Source organism: Tachypleus tridentatus, chromosome 1 (assembly GCF_004210375.1).
Source record: "Tachypleus tridentatus isolate NWPU-2018 chromosome 1, ASM421037v1, whole genome shotgun sequence".
In the NCBI taxonomy this organism is placed as follows: Eukaryota; Metazoa; Arthropoda; class Merostomata; order Xiphosura; family Limulidae; genus Tachypleus; species Tachypleus tridentatus.
Window position 1 is genome coordinate 154,602,187 of NC_134825.1, and position 9,914 is coordinate 154,612,100.

General features: G+C 31.6%; 1 pseudogene across 1 annotated transcript; it reads right to left on the reverse strand.

Annotated features, from left to right (window-relative positions):
* Positions 1 to 1,380: 1,380 nt before the first annotated feature.
* LOC143228039 (proteasome assembly chaperone 1-like) lies at positions 1,381 to 9,914 on the reverse strand (annotated as a pseudogene). The gene has a single exon (XR_013015156.1). The product of XR_013015156.1 is annotated as a proteasome assembly chaperone 1-like (transcript).

Below are 9,914 nucleotides of genomic sequence, written 5' to 3' on the forward strand. Positions count from 1 at the left end.
ATTAACTGATTTGCATATAAACAATTTTATGACCCTATGTAAAAAATATCGACAACTTTACAAACCTTCATGTAAAGAATGTCTTTTTACAGCTTATAAACATAAATGAAAATAAATATTTATTACTTTGGAACAGTATATATAACAACTTTGATATATTACTAGTCCTTTTGCTTCATTGTATTGTATAATATACATGTGACCACATTTCCAAACTGAAAAACTGAGACAGCCCAGCCCTTTCAAAATAATCATTTTAAATTGAAAGTGATTTAACCTTTATTTAATTCACTTTAAATTTATTGAACTTATTCCTCAGTATATTAACATTGGCATAGTTTTTGAAATAACTTCACCAATTTTTATGGTGAAAGATATAAACAAGCAAAATTAATTTTAAAATAGGCTTCTTAATACCTGGATTTATTTAAAATCTATTATATTTTCAAACATACTACTTTTAGGTTTTGGCATTACTTTGAACATCTCAGACACATTTTATGAAGAATGAATGGAACAGAAGTTTTGCTTTTTTATTATGTTGTCATAAAATTCAGTAAATGACTGTTTGGTGTTTTTATGATGAACACTGCCTTAAATATCATCACATTCAGACTTGAGTTTCTTATCCTACACAGAACTTTCATGAAAGTATGTACTACAACAATAAGCAAGTTAAGTAGGCCTATTACATTAGTGTTTTGATGTGACTGACAGTTTAATGTCTTTGTCATAAAATTGGGATGTTTTGTGCATCTTGAGAACTCTTTTTCAGGACATCTAGACAATTTACCAAAAACTGGAGTGCTCCAGCAAAAGTGGGATATCTGGTCACCCTGGGTGTACAGTATGATATATGTTTTCATGTGTGCATTATGTTATAGAACCTATATCATCTACGATATATTTCTTTTTATACCTACGTATATGTAGTTGCTTTGGTTAAACATATAATGCATCCCATGGGAATCCTCAAATTTTCTATTGGTTATATATATTAAAAAAACTACCCACCTTTGGTATGTAACTACCATGTATTCAGCAGGATAACATGTTTTTACAGAAGTCTTTAGATAAATTCTGAGGCTTCTCTGACATTCACTTAGTTGTTTATTGCTTTAGCTATGATAAACCGAGACAAAAAAAAGGATACCAGTACTTCCACTTCAAGAAAGTTTTCTTCCCCTAATATCAGAAGAGAATTAAAGCAGTTAACGTCAAAGCTCTTGAGATTTATGTCAAATTATTTTTGAATTCTGGATGCCTGTAAAGTGTATGTTTCACGAATGTAACAGAAAGCAGCAGGCCAAAAATGTTCTTGCAGGCATAGTGTGAATAAATACCAAATATTGAATGAATATGCCATTATAAAACAAAGGATTCCATCATAAAAAATCTGTTTTTAGTGGCTTTGACATCATACAACAAAAACCTCAACGATGCAACAAACATACACAAAGCATAAATTCACTCAAAAAATAAAGAATGCTGCAATAGTGAAGAAATTAAAGAACCAATCATGTCAATCCAGCTAATTACAATAACTATTCTGTTTTACAGTTTGGCTTAAACTGTAACTATAATGGATACATTTTAATAAGTACTCTATATTTTGACATTATTAGGTGTATTTTATTATCTTTTTTTTTTCTTGACACAAATTCTGGCGATGGGTTTAAGACTTTTTGATTTTCCTGTTAATTCAATCATTCAGTTTCTATTAAGGGCTATTTTAATGATTGTATCACTTCACAAGAGAAAAAAGTATTTTTTAAGATTTATCATTATTTTTCAATACTGTAGTGTTGACAGGTATAACAGAATATATCATAACCATCTACCTTAATAGCAGTTTTTATTAATTTTCACATTTTTACTAACCTAATAGCAATCCCAGTAAAGAATGAAGTAATGTTATAACACGTAAACTGATTGTTTATTACAAAGAAACAAAAGAAATCCTTTTCTGTTATGGAAGAAGTTAAGGTTACATAAAATTCCTGACAAAATAAAAACTACATTCAATAAGCCTCTTTTTTTCTTGCCTTGCACAGTTCTGTATTTTAAAATGAGCCTAAAATTTGAAAAGATTATTTCCAACCACATTTATCAAATTGATTATGCTGAGAATAACACTGTGTTATTACTAAATACATGCAAAATGTCACCAAATGTTTATCTGATTATAAGAAATAATATTTAATGATAAAATTCTAAATAATTCATACACTGACCACAAAAGGAACTGATTTTCAAATTTATTTGGATGCATTTTTTTAAACATTACAAGTTTCATTTTATTATGTGTATTCATATTTACTATTCCAATTATGATTTATCCAAAGCATTTACTTCAAAGTATTATTTAGTTTAGCATTTTGACTTTTAACAGAAACTACAAACTACATTAATGTAGTTAAAAAATAACTTTTTCAAATCCTCTTATGTATTAACCAGAATTTTGATATCTCTGACCCTTATGTTTTAAGTAACATATTCCATTCAACCATGCCTAAAAACTATCAAATTTGTTATTTTAATAAGAATAAAATTTCCAAACCAAACAATATTTGTGCTGAATTTGAATGGCTTTAACATCCTGTCTGCAACTCAGTGAACTAAGTTCAGGTAATTGGGTGAGCTACAGAGGGATGTCATACTTCCAGTATTAAGTTAGAACCAAAACAAATGCGCTCCAAGTAATAGCTAAGTCTGTTAACCAAAAAAAAACTATTTTACTGCCAAAAGAAGTTACCCCTAAATAGTGCTTGGCCATAAAGATGTGGATTTAGAATGTCTACAGACTTTCATTTACATGAAATAATAAAAGTGTCCATATTTAGACAAGTACCACACGTAGCTACCATACAAAGGCAAATAAGCTTCACTGAACCTTTCTTGGTCACTTTATTGACAGAACTGATGAAAACCATGAAGAGATGCACTTTACAGAGCAGAGGAACCTAATACAGTATTGCACAACATGTGCAGTCACAACCATATTTCATGTTCAGTTTTGGATTGAGGTATGGGTTGTACTCCCTCATACCCCAGAAACCAGAGTGAATTTGGTCATGTAGGTGGTAAAGTCAGATTCCAGATATTGCAAAGTGTTCACATCTCTATTAACAATTGAAAAAGAAAATATTACAAAACACCTTTGTTTGGGAATCAATCTTTATGGTATTAGAACAAAAACACCTCAATAGAACTGCCTTTAATAATGGCCTTAAATACAGAAATGAAAAAAACAACAACATATAAACAACTCACACACAGTTGCAAACTAATTGTGGCATGCTTGGGTTCACTAATTTATTCTTTAGATAACTGATTATAACAAGTCAAAAGTGATGATTGCTCATAGCACTATTAGATGAAGCTTCTAGCTAGATAACAAGTTTTAAATCTATTACTGTGATCTCTGTTCCATAATCATAGAGTAGAACATTATTTATATGTGCACAATACTGTCATCCCTCTCAGAGTGCAGGAGCTACCTGGCTATCTATCTTATTGGCTGTTCCAAGTACAAATATTTAACTTCTAGGCATTTCTAAACTTAACACAGTGGTATTACCTGAGGAAGCAGCTAGAAGAATCTTAAACAAATCTATACCAATATCATTTGTTAAAAATATCTAAAAATACCCAATTAGAACACATATTTTGACCATGTGTTACAAGCACATAAACAGGATTTCTGAAATGTAAAAGTCTATAAGGTCTCCAAGAGTATACATCTGAAAATATCTCTAAACTACTCACCTTACCAAACAACCCACTATCATAATGAAGTTTAACATAGGCACAAACACTGTAGAAATGAGTATTAATTGTTATAATTAATCATCTCTATTCTTCTTGGAAATGTTTACTTTAACCACCTTAATAAGTACTGTTACTGTAATACAACATTAAAATACACTAAGATTTCAACACTTTTTGCAAGTAATAGTCAAATGTTTTGCTATTCAATATCATCTCTTTCCTTGTCTTGGTTATCAAAATTTAACAATTTTTTAAACACATAAGTGGTATTTCATGCTTGAAAAATACTATTGTTGAAAGGTATTTCTTGGGAAAACTTCAATTTAACACAACATTTACTGGGACAACAAGAGGTATGTTGGTTCACATGAAGGCTGCCCCTTCAGATTTAGAAAACAAACAAAAAACAACAAATCAAATTCAATCCTGATTAGTTAAGAATTTATCAAGCCTTCTATTAAAATTATTTTAAGTTATTGCATTTTCCACATTTGAAAACAAACCATTCTAAAGGCTAACCACTTTGTTAAAAGAGTGAAACTTTCTAACATTAAGATGAGCCCTACCCTGCCAAAGACTATATCAGTTTCATCTTAATATGAAAAAGAAATACATAACACATTGATACTAAGAATTATCATTAATAATTCATCTTTAACATTGCAATAAAATCCCCTTTATACTTTATTGGTGCCCCCACAAGAGAAAGCAATTTCAGAGATATTAAAAAGTCTTTATATAACAACCCCTCTACCACAGGCATCATTACTGTAGCACTTTTTTGAGTCCTTTCCAACAATTCAATGTTGTTCTTAAGGAGCGCAGCACTAAACACAATATATGAAATAAGACCTAACAAGTGACCTAAAAATGAAATGATACACCTTTTTTAGACTTACATTCAATATTTCTGTCAGTAACCTAAACTTTTATTTTACATACTAATATCACTGCACAGTGGTAGGATGGTTCAAGACAGTGGTTCTCTATTGCCAATTCATGAACAGATGTCAGTCCACCAGTTGAGTAAAAATGCATATTTGAAAATACAGCTACTTTAGTATATTGTTTTACAATGCATCTTAAAAACACTTTAAAATTCAATATTGTATAAAACAGTCTGTGAACACTTTGTATGAGAATTAGCCTGTTCTTAGTTGGGAAAAGTTTGGGAATATTGGCTTTAGAGACTCATCAATCAAAATACCAAGACTTTTTTCTTTCATAACAATGTTAAAGTGATTCCCATCCAAGTTATACAACACATTTATTAGCTCACATTTATTACAATTACAAGCCATTAGCCAGTTACTTGGTCAATTCATCAAATGATTCAGATCCTTCTATTAAAAAACAGACTTCAAAGTGTACAGAAGCTAGTAATGAAGGTAATACGAGGTCTGTTCAAAAAATACGCAGACTGACGTCATAAAACAAAATGTACTTTATTTAGAAGTTACAGGTCTGAGACCCCTTCAAAGTACTCTCCTCCCCAATGCACACACTTATCCCAACAGTGTTTCCACTTGTTGAAACAGTCCTGGTACGCTTTTTTGTAATGTCCTCCAGCTCCTTCATCGCATTTGCCTTAATCTCGGGAATCGTCTCAAATCTTCTTCCTTTCAAGGGTCTTTTGAATTTGGGGAACAAGAAAGAATCGCAAGGAGCAAGGTCAGGTGAGTAGGGAGGGTGGGGAAGAACAGTGATCGAGTGTTTGGCCAAAAACGCAAGAGTTCTGAGGCACAAATTTTGCAGCAACGCGGTGCATCTTCAATTTTTCGGTAAAAATCTCGAAACAAGATCCAACTGATATCCCACACTCTTCAGCAAGCTAACTGACAGTCAGACGTCGATTTGCCCGCACCAGGGTGTTGATTTTGTCGACGCAGGGTCGCCAGTTGACGGGAAGGACGTCAAGGACACTCATCATCTTCAATGGACTGTTGACCATCCTTAAAATGTTCATGCCACTTGAAGCATGCCGTACACTTCATAGCAACATCACCGTAAGCCGTGTTAAGCATAGCAAAAGTTTCAGTTGCAGATTTTCCAAGTTTAACACAAAATTTCACAGCAAGTCGTTGCTCCTTCAGGCCATTCATTCTGAAATACGCCAAACAAAAAAATCACACTTCACTTAAAACTGCGTAGCTAATACACAAATGAAGATATCTGCAATCGGGAAATGGCGTCGTAATCAGCTGATCTGTGCGAACCTAGCGACACCAAGCGGATTCCCCTGGAACCAACTGGAGCAGCGCAATTCAAACAGTCCGCATATTTTTTGAACAGCCCTCGTAAGGTGGTCTTAACTTGTGGGGTGTTTAACAAACAAACAAAACATTCAGGAGTGTCACTAAGCAAAGAAACTATGGAAAATTAATGTTTATTGTACTGGGAGTTACTCATGTAAATTGATTGTATTGCATAATCAGCTGTATTCAGTTGTTCCTAATGAGGGATTTGTTTGCTTTATGAAAAGTACATAACCACAATATGGATTTCTAAGCAAAATTTCTTTATCTCAAAACTGTTTCAGACATATCCATGAAAGAAGCACACTGCATTTGCTGCTTAAATTTTAAATGTCATTGCTATTTTTTCTAACATCAAATATCTAGTGATGCATAACAGAACCAAACAACAGTTTTTAGTTTCACTAGATCAAAGTATATGAATTTAAAAAATGCTAGTTTTAATGTATAGTATTTTCCTTGAAATGAAACTGGTAATGCTATACAGAAAAGTTTGGAGCCCTTGATTAATATATTGAAATTCAAAAAGGAAAAACATTCATCTCCTAATAAAAGACAATAATGTTATGAAAAGTTTAAATAATCCTGGATTGTCAAGTGAATCATGTTCACTCTCCACACATTATCATATATATATAATAAAAGTCATTAAAAGTATTCATACGTTTTAATTATTCAACTCTAACATGTTCAAACTTAATAGCTATACAGAATGATATAAGTATGCCTCAAATGAAATTTGTACCAGATGTACACGAAAGCTGGAATTCAATGAACTGTCTCATTGAAAAGACACTGGAACAAAAGAAAACATACTCCTTCTGTGTGCTGACACCATCACCAATGCCAACAATGATCAGTGTTTCCTATCAAAGACATATTTAACATTGCTGCTACCACAGGAAGAAATTACTAAAACTATTGGCTACACAAATATAAAGCTTCGGAAATTATTTTACATGTAACTAATTATAACCATTTGTCAAAGGATAATATACTTCACTTTAAATCAAGTATAATGAAGGCAATCGTGATATAAAGGCATGAAGTTAGGTTTACTGAAATAAAAAAATAATTTCTTTTTTTTTTAAACTGCTTTTTCAAATTTTTACTAGTACTTTGAAGGGTAATCAAAACAGTGGCACAGACTTTAATGGAGAAAGTACTGGCACTTTCAACTTCACAATGAAATGCAGTTGCAAACAGACATAGTGGAAGTGACAGAGATGGTTCCTCACCATTAGCAATACCACATCCCTTTCAAAATTTATGCCAGGAGAAACATAAATAATTTTGATGTCATTATAGTGAAATATCTGTAGCACCCAGTGGTATTAATTATACTTGACCAAAAATAAAGAAATTACCATTATCAAAAAAATAAATTTATATACAACTATCTTTTAAAAAGATAATCCAAACTATCACGTAGTAGAACACCATAAACTGAACAAGACACATGTATGCTATTATTTAAACATCGTGTATAGTGAATGCCAGTTTTCAGAAAATGGCAACATTTAATTCCAAAGATAAACCAGTTGCTATCACAAAATGCACAGTATATACTGTTCTTACATGCCAACAAACTAATTTTTTTGACAACTAATATATGTCAATGTGTATTAAAAATAAACTGTCATTTATATTAAAGGTTTTAGTAAGTACATTAAAAACAACAACAGGATTGTTAGTAAGTGGTTAAATTAGATTCAAACTGATTGATAAAGTTTATGCTTGTTAATTAAAAATCTGTAATATTCACTTAATGTTTCAAAATTATTTAAATCTTAATACAGCTATTTTGCTTGACATAAGAAAGTGGGATCATATCATTTGGAAAACATCAAAAGCATAAGATATGTATGTTACTGGGTTTATTTAACAAATTTTGTAATTTTCAATAAAAAACATCACACCTAAGTGGTATTGACAATGCTACATCAATAAAGTTGTTAAACTAACTGATTTTCTGTCAATTACTTAGTTTATTTATTGCTTCCTAGTAGTCATAATAGTTTTCAGGTTATAATCTCGATAATGTAAGGAAAATTTCAATTATTAAGCTGCCAAATAAGTGCTAATAAATGATCAAACCAAATGTCTAGCAAAGAGAGTTAACTGTCTAGAATCTGGAAATTAAATTGATATATATATATATGTTATACCATTATTTATTAACATCTTTAAAAATTACTTGGAGTTAACTAAGTAACTTAGGTTACTTGAAGTGACAGAAAGATATTTCAAACACCACACACAGAAAACTGATTTTGATGTTCAAATATCTTGCACAGAAAACATGGAAATTATTTCCTTTGTACATATTAAACCTTACTGTTTGAAAACTCTACAAAATGAGGTATAAAGCAAACTTACACTTATGTGAAATCTTAAGTTTTAATACGTGAGGTTTTTCACAAACAAATAAGATGATTAAAACATTCTTTATTAACTCAGCTTAGCCACAAATCTTTCTTGAAAGCATAACACACCATATTTCATCGTACATTTACTGATACATAATATTTTTGGTGACATAAGTTATGATATTCATCAAGTTGGATACCAAAGCGAAGTTATTCCTTTTAGCAATTTTATTATGGTTTCAGTAAAGCTCAAAAAAGTCTGTTATAAAGTTTAATAGAGAAAGTTGGGCAAAAAGATTTTATGATAAAGCAATAACCACAATCTGGAAATCAAGCTATTACTCTGAATTCAAAATTACCAATAACCACTCACAAAGTTATTGTAATTATTATTTATTATTATTATTATTAAGGTTATTATTGTAATAATCAAAACTTCATCCAATAGCTAACTCTACATGTAGAGGTTTCCCCAATCTCTTGTCCGCTGCATGAGAAGGTTTTTAAGATTTGCCTCAGCTTCTTCGTTTGGTGTAACGAAAGACTTAAATGGATGCTGCTCTAATAAAGGGACAAAAGCTTGAACATGAGAAGGATCAGAATCTAACATGTCAGTATAACAAACAAACAAAACACCAGGAATTTCTCTAACTTCACATTCTGATAAAACAGCAGCTGCTAATCCAGAGAGTGTATTGGGTTGTTCTAAATATGGTTGATTAAGTCTACCTGTTGTGTATGTTGAAGAATGCAATGCTCGAAGTACAATACTTTGATGTTCATCAAAATTCTTCTGAGTCTTGTATTCACACATGTGTAAAGATGTTAATATAATAACTACTGGCTTAGTGAAGCATGTCCTGTTTACACATGAAATTATTTTCTCTCCAGAGTAGTAGACTGTTCTGGTAGTAGTTTCTCTGGGACAACACAGCACAACACTTTATCAAGTAAGTGAGTATGATAAAAATGTCCCAAAGTAGTCGGTTGCTTTCTAAATTTTAACCCGGATAGTTGATCATCAGTATCATCTTTGTCTGATCCACGTACCTGAACTGACGCAACAGGCAATAATGGTCGTGAAAGAATATAAGCTTCAACAAATGTAGATGCTGATGGTCCTACAGCAACAACGAGCAGCTGACAGTCAAAACTAGGATGGTCATGTGTGGTTTCTTCTGTAGTTTCTCTGACAATAAAAACTTCTGGGACTGGAACATCTTCGTCTTCATCATCAACTACTGCTCGAGAAAAAACTGGTAAAACTTCTCCGAAAAACGTTGCCATCATGGGATTAATCTATGCTTTTTGAACAGGATCGAAAAAATAAACTAAATAATAATACACTGAAATACAACACTTGCAACCCACTTCTAACCACACGTAATTTCCCAATTAAAAAAAAATTACACAACTAGTAGACTAAACAGTTAAAACTAACCCTGTTTCTTCCGGCATAGGTAAAACAAAACCTGATACTTTGTAGTATATACAGTTTACTGAAATTACATGTAATATT